Source organism: Xiphophorus maculatus, chromosome 2 (assembly GCF_002775205.1).
Source record: "Xiphophorus maculatus strain JP 163 A chromosome 2, X_maculatus-5.0-male, whole genome shotgun sequence".
Lineage (NCBI taxonomy): Eukaryota > Metazoa > Chordata > Actinopteri > Cyprinodontiformes > Poeciliidae > Xiphophorus > Xiphophorus maculatus.
The window spans coordinates 1,057,342-1,073,749 of NC_036444.1; positions in this window are offsets into that span (position 1 = coordinate 1,057,342).

Genomic DNA, 16,408 nt, shown 5'->3' on the forward strand with positions numbered 1-16,408 from the left:
ACATCTAGGCTAGCACGTTAGCTTTGGTTACATTTACCCAGAATGCCCTGCGCTGTAGTCCACTTCCTGCTTTTGGAGCGGCCTCACATTCAAACCGAACCAGAGTTCATTTCAACTGAACCCAGTCTGAAGTTGGGAGGAGCAGAGGTCAGAGGTCAGAGGTCAGTTTGTGTTCACACCTCATCAGGACTGAACAGAGCTGCTGGGAATGAGTCCTGCATTCAACACAGAGAATATTTTCACTTTCCTCTGGATTTATTAAAGGATATTGGAGTAAAAGCAGCTTAATACATCTGAACATCCCATTAAACTCAAATTTAAAAATATGTCTGCATTGCTTTGCAAGCTGCACATTTTTGTAGTTATTGGTTTGCAATAAATAATAAAAGAATATAATTTTATCAGCATAGATTTGTAGGATAACTCTCACAGGTTTCCAAATAATATTTTACATGAGCTTAAAACCAAACAAGATTTTTTCTTTATAAAGTTGGTATTTTGTGGCTTAGCAGCTGAACATGTCTGGCCTTCATCAGGAAGCATCATGCTGTGTAATAATCAGCAGTCTTCATCAGTGACACCACAACCTCCCACTGATCCATCTTCATTTGGCTGCATCAGTTTCCTCGTCCAGCGCCTGCTTTTTGTTTCTGTCGCTGCAGCAGGACTGTCGGGGCAACAGATGCTGCAGCATCTCTATGATGCTGCGCTCCCCTGGACTGGTTACCGCGGCCACAGGGGAGGCTTAATTAAAACCATTTATATGGAAACGTGGTGGGAAAATGTCATTTTGTTCAGCTTTGACACAACCGCAGGGTTAGAGGAGATTTCTGACCTCAGAGTTGCTGGTTTGGTTTGGGACTCGCCAACCAAATCAGGTTTGGGTAAAAAATGATCCCAATTAGCTCGGCGTGAGTCCAGCTGCTGCAGCAGCATGCGAGCGCTTCCGAGGCTGCAGGTCCTCACCGCAACGCCGTCTGCTCGGTTTCCATGACTCCACAGTCAACACAGATTAACACAAAGTCTCTTCTCTGCATGAGCATCTCTAACTTTTTTCTCCAGCGCGGCTCCGCTGCAGCAGAAACCATCTCAAACAGCCATTAAAAATAATGAGATGGCCATTTTCACCGCCTGTTACTTGAAAACAATCCATATCACACAGGGGACCTCCTGCTGGAGACTGAGGGCGACAATTTCCCAGAGAAATTACTGAACAACCTTTCGCTTCTCTGCCCTTGATGGGACGCTGAACATCCCAACACGACTCTGCAAAACGTGGCAGTTAGTCCTGCTGCTGCAGGAAATGACGCACATCTGACCTTTGTAAGAAATGAAGCCGTACATAAAAATAAAAACAACTCAGTCCTGCTCTCTGGTTTCCTCCAGGCTTCCTGGAGACGCTGGGATTTCATAATGGAAGTGAAGATGATCGATTTTGCTTCTTTGCTCAGACAAAAGATTAGTGTGTGTTTGTGTGTGTGTTGATGTGTGTGTTCTTGTGTTTGTTGATGTGTTTGTTGATGTGTGTGTTGATGTGTGTGTTGAGGTCCCTCGGTTCGCCTGCATGGAGCCGACTGACCGCTGCCACTGTGTCTCCTGCTGGCTTCATGCTGCTGCAAAGCATCATGGGAAAAGCGTCACGATGAGACTCTTCATCTGGGTTATTCTGGTGCATGCTGAGAAACTCGGCTGGAAATGACAGAAACTGTGAAATCTCAGATTAAATGAAAGTCGTCCGGCAGCGGGAGAGAAAATCCTGCAGGCAGGAGAAATGAAGAGAAGAAGCTGAAATGTGTAACAGCAGCAGCTGAAGAGGCGATGAGGCCGATGTAACTTTGCTTTGGTCTGATTTATAATAACAGATAAAAACAGAATGAAATCGCTGCGTTCATCTGGCTGTGTTGGAGGAAATCACTAATTTATGGGAAACAAATGTTTAAAAGTTCAGTCTGATTGGGGAGAAGTGGTAACTATTCAGCCTGGCTGGTGTCCAGGTGTGTGTGTGTGTGTGTGTGTGAGACGGCTTATTATTATTATTATTATTATTATTTACACATTTCATCAACAATGCATCTCAAAGTTCTTAACATAAAAAAATACAAGAAGTCACAAAAAACGGTCACCAAATTATTGAAAACAAACTTTTTATTGAGTAAAAATAATAAGTTGATCAGTGTTTTATTAATTATATTCCAAAGGAAACTCTAACCTTTCAATCTAGAAGTTTGTTCCAGATCTGCGGTGCATAGAAGCTGAAGCTGCTTCTCCATGTTTGGTTTAAATCCCATCAGAGGAAAAATCTGCTGGATGCAAATACTGCTGCGATCATAAACATGTTCAGACTCTATGAATATTAAAATATCTCATTCTGTTACAGCAGGTTTCATTTAACTGAACAGGTCAGAAGCTGTTTCCTGTCCGGTCAGACTCGGAGCGGAGAGGCTTTCATGTTCAGCAGGAAACCTTTGGAGGTGATGGATAATGGGCAGTCTGGACGGCTCCAGTCTGGAACCAGTCTGGAACCAGTTTGGAACCAGTCTGGAACCAGTTTGGAACCAGTCTGGAACCAGTCCGGAACCAGTCTGGAACCAGTCTGGAACCAGTTTGGAACCAGTCCGGAACCAGTTTGGAACCAGTCTGGAACCAGTCTGGAACCAGTCTGGAACCAGTTTGGAACCAGTCTGGAACCAGTCCGGAACCAGTCTGGAACCAGTCTGGAACCAGTCCGGAACCAGTTTGGAACCAGTCTGGAACCAGTCCGGAACCAGTCTGGAACCAGTTTGGAACCAGTCTGCCAGAGTAATTTTATTTTAAATAATTAAGAACTTAAAACAGAAAAACTGTGGAAACACTGACCTTCTTTAAATCTTATTTTATGTTGATGTTATTTTATGTTTTTACTCATCAAAAGTTTGAAACTGGTTTTCTGACTTTTATCACTTTATATTTTTGTGTTTTTATGACATAAAGCACTTTGACCTGCCTTGTTGCTGAAATGTGTTAGAAACATAAACCTGACTTAGTTTTTGTAAAGTTTTATGAAAAATTACTGTAAAAATGTTTGTTTATTATCACCATTACCTGCTGATCATCTTTTCTCTACGTTGTTGTTCATGGCCAGCGTTCGCAGCGTAAGTTTGCTTCCTGTAAGACGCCATGCTCAGCCTGACGCAGGCGCTGCAGAGAAACAGAAGGATTTCAGAAGTTGGCTGGTTGTGTGATCACCGATCCACCGACGAGAACTGAAAGGTGCAGATGTTGCAGAAACAGCCGGAGCGTCGGGATCCGTCCTCAGAGCGCCAGCAGGCAGACACCAAGTTAGCCGCTACAGATTAAAATCATTTTATAAACTGCTGAGATCACCAAGTAATATTTCCAGTCTGATTAAGCAACTTATGAGACCAGTAACACCAGTATTACCAGTTAGAAGTTGTGCCTGAACTTTCCCAGCAGAGTGGTTTGTGTAAATGATTAGGGAGATGATTTAGGAAGTTTAGAGTTTGAAAGCTCTTCAATTAGCTCATCAGTATTAAGAGCAGAAAGAGCCGGTCGGTAATGAAGCTCTCAGCTGAAGCCATTATCAATCCGTCACCAGAGCCAATTGTTCCTGCTATCGACGGACCTCAGACGTCCTGAAACGGCTCCATTTAACCCATCCATGGATTAATCATGTTGTTATTTGTTGGCCAATTTGCATGTAATTATTTAATAGCCAGTGTTTGTTTAAAGAGCCATTTTGAATGCTGCAGCTGCAAAGACAAAGCAGAAACACAAAATGATCTCAATCTGACGGTTAATGACTCATCACACATTTCCTCTAATAACAGCTTCCACTCACTTTATGGAAACAGTCTGGAGATTATTTCTCATATTAACATCCAAACTGTTTGTCTGCAGACTCAAAATATTTTCTGAGCTTTTCTTCATTATCTTGTTGTGGGATTTAACTTGCCTTGTTCTTAACTCTGGTATATTTACATCTTTACCTGATGCTGACTAATGTTCATGTCTGTTTCCAATCTTTGCTGCAGTGAAAGTCCAGCCGTCTTGATTTAACCTGATTAACACCCTGAGAACCTGCAGCAGGTTTTCTGTTTCGTGTTTCCACCTGCTGCAGACTAAAGCCAAACATCAGAACAGCATCAGCATTTAAAATCTCCTAATTTAGACCTTTATTTAATCCTCTTGACTAAATATTTCAGCTTGTAGCAGCTGTAATGCAGGATTATCATGTTTCTAACAATTCTGTTCTGAGAGATCTTCTTGTTTTCTAAAACTCAGGATGTCAGACAATCTGACCTGAAACTAACGACGCTAAAGTCTCCGATTTAAACACTCCCTCTGCGATTTGGCCACAAACTCAGCCTGTTTGATATTTAATCATATTTCTGTTGTTGTTGTCAGCATCTAACAACTCTTTAATCTTTGATGGAATGATTTTCTGGTCCAAATGCGACAGATCCCACAGCATGACGGTGAAATAATGAGCAAACGGATTCCAAGAAACGGATTCACTGAGCGAAAAAATGACTGGGAGATAAATCACATCATAGATAGATGGATATTAAAGATTTGTCTTTTAAATGAGGGGAAAGTCAGGACACCCTGTGTTCTATAGGAAGATGTTTAGTTTACTTCACATTTGGTCTCGCCATCCACACAGCCTGACACTTCCACCTCCGTGCTTCGCTGCTATGCAGAGAAAACCGGCCATGTTCATCCTGCAGCTTTCAGACCAAACACATGGCTTGTTACCTGAAGAGCTGAATGATGCAGATTTGCGTTTGCAAGTAAATAAAAGAGACTAGTTTAAATATATGCTGAGAGTGAAACTCCTTCCTAAAAATGAATATCACAGATTTCAAAAGAAAATATACCCGGGAGATCGCAGGTGATGTAGGAAACAGCGCCCCCTTCGCTTCCGGAGTGCAATGGTCCCATTTCCAAACGGCAGGATGCCGCCTGCGGCCTGTTTGTTACGGCGAAGTCCTGCCAAGAAAAGACAGTTTGGTTGGGCGTGAGAGGAGCTAGCAGAGGAGCAGGTAGCTGGTTTTAAGTGATTAAACTCAGACTAGTCAGGAGAAGCAAGTTAGCAAGTTAATAAGCACGTTAGCAGGACACGGCAGAGTTTGGGCTTGAAGCTGTGCGCTTATTTCCTGGAGAGTTATGGTGAAGCTAGCCTGGCTGCTCGCTAATAAGGACTTCTGTTAGCTGCCAAAGTAAAACTGGAGAAGCTGCAGAAGGTCGTTACCGGACTGGACCCCAGTCGGACCCCAGATGGGCCCTCCGAGGCCCCCGTCGCTCAGAGAGCCTCTGGCTCCGTGGGAAACGTGGAGCTGTGGATGTGGACGTGGAGAGCAGACAACGGTACCGTCCTGACCTGCAGTTTCTTCTCGAGAGGTCTGTCTGGACCACGGGGTGAGGTCCAGCCCGGATTAATCTGTGGGAAATCAAGATTACTCAAGGTACTGAGTTTTTCTTTAATATTTTGCGCTGTGAATGTAGGTTGGACTCCAGGCTGCAGCCATTAGGTAGTTTTCTGTTTCTAACCACAGTGGCTTATATTACTGGTGGTTCACACTGTATGTGCAGAATCATTGTACAGTTGGTAAAATGCTGTTTTTTGTTTGCCTGAAAACCAAAACCTACCATTGAATTATTTTAGTAATCATTATTTTGTCAAATTAAAGGTAAAAATAATGATCACAATAATCTACTTTACATTGTGTGTAGTGTAATTTACTTCAGTGCTTAATCTGACCTTAATACTCAGATTAATAACTAGAATCTTCTGGAATGAATGTTTGAACTGAAGTGATTGTTTTCTGTAAAGTTCCTCTTAAATGGCGCTGTAGAAATGAACTGAATGGAAAAATAAGTGTTGAGGAAGTTTGTTTTGGGAGTTCATCCGCTGTGAAGTGGACCCGACCACATCAGAACCTGCTGGTACTTTGACCTGAGAGCTTTGTGAATTTAAGAGCCAGGTGACAGATTATCATCCAAACCTGGTTAGTTTCATCTTCTGTTGCTTATTTTCCCTTGTTAAATATGAACAGAGTGAGTCTGTCCTTCAGTTTTCTATTAGCATTCATTTCCATAATTTCCTCCATTATGCAGAAATAAATCAGCCGTTAATCACTCACTAAATAATTACTCAACCTGTTGCTGTTTTAAATCAAGGGAAATGATCTTTTCAAAAGGCCAAACATGATCAGCATTCATGCCAACAAATGTTGTTTATGATGTTCTGGATCCCAGGATCTGCACCCGACGGCAGGAAGTTCTCAGCTGCTTCCTCACACCTTATTTCTACTTTAAATAAGAAAACTAGTTTTTCATAAAGTGATGGAGGTTTTTCTTTCTTTCTTTTATTATTTTCAATCCTCATTATTTTTGAAGCTTTCTCAGGAGAAGCAAACAGTGCAGAGTTCTGGTTTTAATACACAGTGGGGCGGTTCAGTTTGGATTATTAACGTAACTCAGATTTTAATCCGCCAATTTTCTCAGAATATATCTAAAGTATTTAAAGAAAATGCAGCTTGTGAATCTGTGACCTACCTGTGGGTATTTCAGCTCCTGCAGTCGTGCTAAAACGATATCCACAGTGTTTATTAATGCATATTAAAGCATATTTGGTGTTTGAAATATTAAAACTGTTATAGTGTAAGCTTTTTTAGATGTGGTCTCAAGTATTCATAAACCCAGACATCAAATTTATCACATTTAATTCCTCACTGGGACAGAAACGTTTGCAGCAGTGAACTGTTCACCGGCTGCAGAGCGACGACTTCCTGCCTCTTCAGCTCCTCCTCATCAGGATTCATTTCTGAATTACATTCTCTGCTCTTTTTCATTCTGATTTGTGTACTTTCAGCTTCCTTATAGTTTTCTTTCGGCTCCATGGGAAACTAAACTGAGCTCCCAGTCGCTGGAGGAGGCGTTGCTCTCTCTTCCCACCCGATCAGCCCAGATCGCAGCCACATGGACAGAGATGTGCTTTTGAATTGTTTTGCTGTAAAAAGGATTTTCTAATATCTGAAACTGATCAGTTTGTCTAAACGAGTCTGAGCTGCAGCAGCTTTTTACAGACTTCAGCTATAAAGTCATCCTGAGCACAGAGACACTTTGATGGGATTCTGGGAAATTTTTCCAAAGAAAATAATCTCCAAGCAGTTTAGGTTATGAAGATGACAGTAAAAACATTGAGGCGACTGGAGGCCTGTGGTAAAATTACACAAATTAACAGCAATAATTATGTATTTAGTTGTAAGATAAAACATGTGGGTTCATTTTTCAGTCAAATTATCACCATATTATTCATTCATTTAAAAATGTCACAGATTCAAATTAATATTTAATTAAGATTAAATATTTAGTTTGGAGCTAAATATTTATATAAATATAAATATTTTCATTAGTGTAGAAAAGTTTATGATTAGAAAACTATTTTTTTTTGTAATTATTTTTTATTTAGAAAGACAGATTTCCATCACTAGAAGAAACAATTTAAAGAAGCTTAACAGTATTCTGTAAAAGTTAAGAGAAGAATCAGGGAAAATGTTCATGAGGATGAGCTGAAGGAGGCGAGCAGAAATCTGCTCTTCCCTGGATGTGATGAAGAGGAACGGAGAGAAGCGGAGGAACGGAGAGAAGCGGAGGAACGGAGAGAAGCGGAGGAACGCTGCCTCCTCAGAGCCACAGCAGCCATGAACTCGGCTGCTGACGGAGCCACAGAGCGATCCGATCAGTTTGGAGGAAGCTTAACGGAGCTCAGGAGTTTGAGGAAAGGTGAAGTTCATCGGAGCAGAGGTCAACCGACGGGATCAGTGACGGCGGCAGCAGAAGAGAGGAAAGGTTTACATTAAAGGAATGAAAGCTTTAAACTTTGGACCGACTTGTGGACCTGAACTGATCCGATAAAACCACGAGCCTCAACCAGACGCTGCTAAACCTGCTAACCTGATATTAACCCAAACATCATGTTTCTGTCTTCTTTACATTTTGGCTCTAAAGCTCAGTGGAGATCCACCAACCAGGAGGATTCATCTGGTCAAGAGATGAAGGCTGCAGGTTTTTATCCAGAGGAAGATTCAGCCTGGACTCCAGAACCCGAACAGAACCTCAGGCTGATCTCCGCCATGCTGCGTCTCTGTTTCTACAAGGACCAAATCATTCAGTCAGACCCTCACATAAAACACATAAAGGAGCAGAATTACAATAACTTTTATTTAACAACAAAATTACTAAAACACCGTTTAGTTTAGTTTTTTAAAACATGATTCTGTTTGACAGAAGCAAAGTATCCTGGAATAAATTCAGCATAAAAGCTTTTAGTCTTATGTTTTCCCATCAGGAACAGTTGATGTTCACCAGGTTTCATTTATCAAGCCGTCGTGAACACGCCGCCGTCTGAGCGGAGACTGACAGATGGACGAGGCGTCTCATCTTCGCTTTGATGAAAACTGATGGAAGGACGCCGCAGCCTCAGCTGACATCACTTCCTGTGTGATTATGAAACTTTACCGCCATGCAGTCAACAGTTAGCCGACAGCTTCACCAGAACGAAAACATCAACAAATCGCATAACTTTCTTAAATATGTATTTCTATTAATCTTACAAACATGCAAACTGCTTTGAAGCTGCACACCGTCCCGGTTTGATAAATACAGGAAGTGAAGTGTGACAGACATGATGAGTTAAAGTCCGTCTCCCTGAACTGGGAAATTAACTGACGTTCCTGATGGGAAACGATGCGCCGGTGACCGGAGCCGGTAGCTGGGCCGCATGGACCATTTACTTTCCATCATGTTTTGTTTTAGTAGCCAGAGGACGGAGTGTGAAACTCATCAGCAACAGAGCTGCAGTAAATCACAACAAACTCCTGCTGGCTGGACTTGGTTTGCACCTTTCAAAGCAAATAGCTGTGGGTAAAAACAGGATTTAGGGATTACCTTGGATAAATGCAACATCGCTTATGGAGTTGTTCACAAAGTCAGGCACTGTGGGAAGATAAGCAGAGGAAAACAAAGAGACGCTCTGATGAGGCGCCTAGTTTAATCACCAAGATCAGGTGACACTTTTTAATTAGTTAGCATTTAAATGGTTATAACACGTCAGGAGGAGTTAATGGGAGACATGTAGGAGGATTTATGAGGTGGGGTTATGTGGAGAGTTTGAAGCAGAAAGTATTTTACATGCAATAAGCAGCAGCGTCTGTTTAACACCTTATGTTGTAACAGGTAAAAACGTTTAACTTTTCATTCTCATTCTCCTTTCTAAAACCTGAATCAAACTGAAGAACCGGGGAACAAATCTGTCCGTTTATACAAATATACGTTTTATACAAATATACGTTTTATACAAATATACGTTTTATACAAATATACGTTTTATACAAATATACGTCCTGAATAATCTCAGATTGAAAATAACATTTTAGCATTTTTCTTTTTAAAATGTTTTTATTTGGTCTGATGTAATATTCTAATTTGAAAGCTATGGTTCATTAATCAGCTATCAAAATGGCCGCCATTTAAAATGGTTTTAAATTATGTTCAAATAATGACTGACAAATCCTATTTTCATGGTCCAGTTAATATTATAAATCCTAACTGTATTAAAAAAAATCAAAATGACTGGATATTATGATGACACAATAAAGATTACACTTTGTAGATATGTAGTGTTTCAGCTTTGATTCAAAATAAGAACAGACACTGAAAGAAGCAGATTCAATTAAAACCCTTGAAAGGAAAGAATAAAGCAAGAAGAGATTTTATTCAACCAATCAAATGTGAAAACTATGAAGATAAAAAGAGAAGGAAAAATACAGAAAACTAAGAAACGTCAAACTAAAAGAAATGGAAAGAAAAACAAGGAGGAGCAAAATCACAATTATTCTGGAAAATAAGAAAAATGATTAACAACCAGACCTGATCAATATCCAATAGATCCAATATAACAGTTAGACAGGAAATCAGATGTTTAACTAGCTGACCATGAAATTCGGCAAATGGATTTACGACAATAAATTTGCTTAATTGAAGCAGAGGGATTAAAAAAACTTTTTTGATAAAGTGTTTTTTGGGTGTATCAAAAAAAGGCATGCCACACTTTTCAGATTATTTGCCAAAAACTGTTGAAAACCATGAGCTCTTTTCTGAAAACTCCGGTTTTATGTGTGTTGATCCCAGTGGGGTGTTGAATACTTCTGCCCCTGTGATGAAACCGGAACAATGGTTTTTACACGGATCAGAACTCGCCATGACGCCGGATGAAGGGTGAGGAAGAGGAGGGAGCAGAACTGAACCTGGCCGGTCCAGACTGGCTCTGGCCTGCATTGTTTTCCATTTGGTCAGAGAAGCTGCTGCTCCGACATGGAGCATAAATCCACTGATTTTCCTTTTGTTTCAGTTTTCCTGAATGACACCTGTAAGGTTTTACCAGGTAATTATGTGAAAGCAGCTGAATAATGGAGACTTGGAAAATAACTTCACAATATCATCACTTTTCTACTGGAGACTTTGAACCTCAAACTGGAAAACCTGATTAAATTTAGCAGCTGTTGTGTCAAATTTACAGTTTTTGGACATAGATTTGAATTAGAGCAATCCTAATTCAACATAATCTGTAATATGTTTTAATTTCAGAATATAAGCGGCTCTGCATTAGATGAGCTAAAAATCATTTTTCTTTCCGTTTATATTCTTCATCATTTAATAAGCAGAAAGTTTTACTCTGAAAGAAGATTGCAGACTATTTTACACTTTAAAAAAAAATGTCTTTGCTTATTAGATTTCCGTTTATTTTTTTTCACGTTGCATGAGAATGTTACTGGAGGTCGACATGCTAGTGCTAGGCTAAATGCTATCATTGGCATTCTAACTAGCTTTAGCTCTTCAGCTCATTTTAGCTGATAAATTGACTTTAAAGCTTTAATTTCTGCATGAATCTTTGAATTGACTGAAAGTTTTTTCTCTTCTACAGTTTTTCTACTCGTTTTCAGGCCTTTTCCTTATTTTGTTGTTTCTGTATGTTTTTTAATTTCTGCAGTTCTTCAGAACAAAGACATTTGACTTCAAATGACTTTGCAATTTTCAGTAAAAATATTCACAATGTTCATGTTTTTGCAGAAAATACAAATTTTTAGTTGTAATAAAATATTCAGTTCTGTTCTGGCAGTTTTATTATTTAAAACTTTGAGTCCTTTAGAACAATTGATGCTTATTTTTGGATCCGACCTTAAAGGGACAGTATTGTGTAAATTTGACCTTTTTTTATCTTTCTGTCTGGTTCTAAAGTTTTTCCCTCATCAGAAACAAACCTGGAGTTTTGCTTTGATTCTTTCATGTGTGAGAAATCCTTTAGTTTCCATGGCAACCACACAGCTGTGCTAAACACCTGGAGGGCTGAGACCCGACGTCGAGGCGCAGCTCCTCCCCACTCAGCTCCTTCAGACTAGCCAGCAGTAATTAGCAAACAGCAGGTGGAGCTGCTGAGCTGCTGCTCAGATCAACGCTGGTAAAAACATTAAAGGGTTAACAGAGGAGCCATGTTGGGACGACTTCCTGGAGGCGGAGCTTCAGAAACGGCAGGAGCTCATATTTCTTTTAAGTCATATTTGATCAAATATTTTAATAGCAACTGAAGGAAACACAGTTACTGGATCTATAAAATGATTCTACACATATTACTGCCCCTTTACAGGAACTCAGTGTTTCGGTTGTTTTACAGTTTGCCAGAAGTTTGTTCCAGATTTATGATGCATAGAAGCTGAATGCTGCTTCTCCAGGTTTGGTTCTGGTTCTGGATGCAGAACCATGAAACCAGAGAGGTCTGGCAGGTTGAAACAACAGAACAAGAACAAAGATATGAAACCGTTTTATCTGTCAATTCTGCAGCTGTTCTGACCCCGAAGGAAGAAACAGACGCGCAGAGACAAACGGGAAAGGAGCGACCGACTCGGTGGGTTCTGGTTCCGCTGGGCCAACGGCGGCTCAGCTCATCCATGAAGCTGCAACTTCTGCTGCGTTCCTGCAGCTAAAGGTCTGTCTCTATATATTTACACTGTTAGTGATGAAGTCCCAATTTTGTGTCTGGTAACAACATTAAGCTTTGTTTAGATTTAGTGAATAACCTAATCTGATACAAAACGTCGGGTCCAGTAATGCCGACTGATCGGGGCAGAAAATGCCATCAAGAAGCCAAGTGAGTTTTAATTACGTCTCATAACCAGACAGAGCAGATCTGTCAATCTCAGGCTAACCGGGCCGGAGGGAGCGGGGCGAAGGGGTTCAGGGGAGACGGACGGGGGAGCGGAGGGAGCGGAGGGAACGGAGGGAGCGGGGGGAACAGGAAAACAGGAGAATGGAAACGTTTGGTTCATTCAACATGGAGAGAGTCTGAGTGAAACTCTGCTGCCCTCCGAAGGCTGCATGATGCAAAGTGGAACGAGCTGCAGAAGTGTGTGTGTGTGTGTGTGTGTGTGTGTGTGTGTGTGTGTGTCCTGATTGCTCAGAAAAGCATGAAGCCCTTTGAAGACGGTCCAGAGGATTGGTTGGGCTGCCAGAGGATGGAGGAGGAGAATGGAGATGATTGGAGATGAGAAGCATGAAGGATGGCCAGGGACTGCGAGCAGGATGAATGGATTAACACACCTGAATGAATCCCACACACACACGTCAGTAGCCTGCATGAGGAGCCCGTATCGGCTGAACTCTCTTACCTGACTGCGGTGGAGAACGGACCACTCAGTGACATTTGGAACATGCGCTGCAGCAGCCGGAGCCTCCGAATGCAGCAGGCATCGATTTCCTTCAAATGTCAGGAATGTGAGCAGCAGTAAGGCGGCTGAACGTTTCCACAGGGCACAAACAGAGTGGATGGTCCACAAAGAGAAAACTCACCAACTTCTTAGAGGTGAAAGGTCAGCGGCCTGTTCCTCTGTCATCTGCTGGGTCAGCAGCTCCAGAACCAGAGAAACTCAGCAAGCTGACGAAGAACCCTGAGCATCGTCTTCATCACACTGACGCTACATTCACACAGCAAGAAAATGCAACTCCAATTCTTTTCATGGCCAAATGGCCCAGTTCTGACCTGTTGACCCACAAAAACCCTGATCTGTGGAACTGAAATGGATCTGATTTTTCAAGCCGCTGCAGTCGACCCGTCATGTTGCGTTTTATTCAATGTTCTCACCATAACTCGTCAATTCCAGTTTTTCGCTGAAATCTGATTGTTTTTCTGCATGTTTGTTCATAATTAAAAGCGATCGCAGTCAGACTTCTGTGTGGACGGTTTCCGACCCCAAAGCAAACATAGCCGTCCGCCAGCAGCGCCGCGTTTGCAGCAGTAAAGATGGCCGCTGCAGTAAAGATGGCTGCCGCAACACCGCATTTACAGCAGTAAAGATGGCCGCCATCTCTGGATGGATTATAAAGTTGCTGAGAGCGACAGCACGGTCAGCAGGAAGCTAACAGCTAACAGCAGCAGCCGTTAGTGGAGCTGCAGCTTCTGACCCGGTTCTGACCAGGTGTTCTGTTTATCTGTGCTACCTGTAAATCCGTCCTACCTTGTGGTGATGTCACACTGATGCTACATCACATACTGCTGACATTTTATTTAATTTATTTTATAAAAGCCTTTCGCTAAGCTGCTGTATTACTTCATGTTTTTACTTTACATGACAGCAGCTTGTAAATATATTTATAAATGACTTTAGTTTCCCGTCTGCAAAGTCATTACTGTAAACAAGTTATTATTTGGCGGTTAATCAGGACAAAAATATGTTGTTTTTTGGGCTATTTTGTCCCAATACTTTAAAACATTTAGTTTAATTACACTCTTTTTTATTACTAAACTTTGCTAAATAGAAGTTAGCGATACTATGTGGGATTGATTGTAATAGCCATGTAATATTAATGTATATTAATCATATCCTATCATTTCAGTGACACATTGTGGGATAATTTAATAAAGTCTGTCATACAACAGATTAATGCACAAAAAAGAGTCACACTGATCTGTATTTGTCTTTAATTTAATTCCAATAAAAACCTGTTTCCTCTGTCTGATGCTGTTTTATTCTTACAAACCTCTGTATCTAAAATATTTTAACAGGTAGGATATTCTAGTAAAGGGTTAGTGCAAACATCTACAGCTTTTCATTTTAAACAGGTAGATGTTCAGATGAAGGAAGTGATCTTCTTGTGGTTTCGTCATGGATAGAAATTGTTCCGATGCTAAGCTAACCATAACTGCTAAGCTTCCACTTCAGTCACTCTAGTATTGTTATCGAATATATTTAACATTAACAACCTGCTATAGTTTTCTGACTGTAAACATGATGGTAGCAGTTTTGGACGGGTAGCACCGACAGACAGACTTAGCCATCTGTCCGTGCTACAGTAAAATCTGACGAGGTAGCACTGACAGTCACAACACCGGTTCTGTTTGGGCGTGGAGTCGGACCAGGAGTGGTCGGTTGGGATGTGATGCGTTCACTGACTCAGGCTGCTTCCATCACTTCATTATCATTTTCATTGGAAACTATCGGATCTAATTTAGTTCCAGGGAACAGATTTAATTTTTTAGGTGAAAAGATCAGTCGGATCTTGACCTCTGACCTTAGCTGAGGCAGTTCAGCCTGCAGAACTCCAGATGTTCTGGTTCTTCTGGTGAGTTGTTGATGTTCTGTTGGAGTGGTTCTGGGTCGGTCCAGGTGAGGATCCTGGTTCTGCTGCGGTCCTCTGGAGTCCAGAACCTCAGAGGCGGTTCTGGTTCTGGAACCTTCCAGGTCGATGGATGACTTTGTTTGTGTTCTCTCTGGATCTGGGCTTCAAGAGGAGCGGGTTGATTTCAGCCTACTTCGTGTTGTCAGGCGGGTTCTGTGGCTTTCCCCTGAAATATGCTCAATTTATGATTTACCAAAGTTGGTTTGGATCAACTTAATGAAACCTTTAAAAACAGGTCGGATTTATTACCGAAGATATTCCTGATTATCTTTTATAATAATCTACATCTTCACATTTTTGATGGTTTAACAGAGACAGAGGATTTCCTGTGGTTAGAAACTCAATACTTCCACCTACAGAAACATCATGAATGTTACATTTGTTAAATTTTAAATAATTGTTTTACTGTTTTTATTCTTAAATCTTTTTTTTTTTTTTGCTGAGTTAATGTAAAAATATCATATTTTCCCTATTTTACCTGCTTCACAGTCAAACTTGTCATCTTTCTAAATATCATGCAGCGTTGGACTGAGGTAATGGCTCTCCTGCAAAATAAGCTTCACTTTATTCACACGTTTTACAAACTGATAAACAGCCATGTGTGTTTGGTTGCACCTTCTGAACCAGCTCTTTCTTGTAAATATCCTGGTTTCGTGTCTCTGCAGATGGAGACGTTCAGCTGAAATCTGCAGCTAATCAGAATTAATTTCAGTGTGAAAGCGCTCAGTCGCCTCTCTGCTATTCTGGTCACTTTGGATCTGGAAAGAATGGATTAGCTTCATTCCTAAGGCAATTTCCTCACGATGAAATGCGCCATCAGCATGCGCACACACACGCACGCAGCATCGCCGCAAATTAAAAGGACTGTCAGCGATACCGGATTATTTTAGCTGAGGCACAAATTTCCTGAAAAGAGAGAATATCCAGTCGATTGTAACGAGGTCTTCTTCCTGGTTCTGGGATCAGTCGGAGTTCAGGATGGTAAATATCCATCAAATAAACTGATCAGCAGGACTGAAAATCTGACAGAAGTGGAAATTAATCAGTTAAAAATCACGACTGAGCACAAACCGCTCCAAAGAGAAAAACAGTAATGGCTTGAATATATCGTCTGAACTAGCCTGACTGATGTTTGATAACCAATATTTAATGACGTCATGTTTAAATTAAAATCTCTAAAGAACAACATGTCAGCACTTTCCCCGTTTGTTTCACTTTAAAGCCATTAAATATTTTAGGTTTTTTGTCCATCTACACATTACATATAAAATATTTACATAAAAAGTCGCTCACTGAAGTGATTTTACCTCTAAATATTTCCAATCAATAACTAAATCCTAAAACTGTTGAATTATGAAGTCACAGTTTGATGGACATAGATATTATTGGCTGCTTCTAATATTAGCATCAGCTCTACTATTATTACGTTTTATTTTGGCCAGAGCGAGTCCAAACGAGCAGCACTCGTTTGGGTGGCATGTTGGAGTTGTTTCCATGGCAACCCGTGGTGGCGTCCGTTCAGCCGAACGTTCCTCCAGAGACTCGTTTTCTTTTTGTCTCCGATGTCTCCAGAGACAGTGACAGAAGGGCAAACGTTAAACAACTGTCCTCTTCATGCCTCGTTATTCCCCCCCCCCCCCCCCCCCCACCCACACACACACACACATCCTCTCCA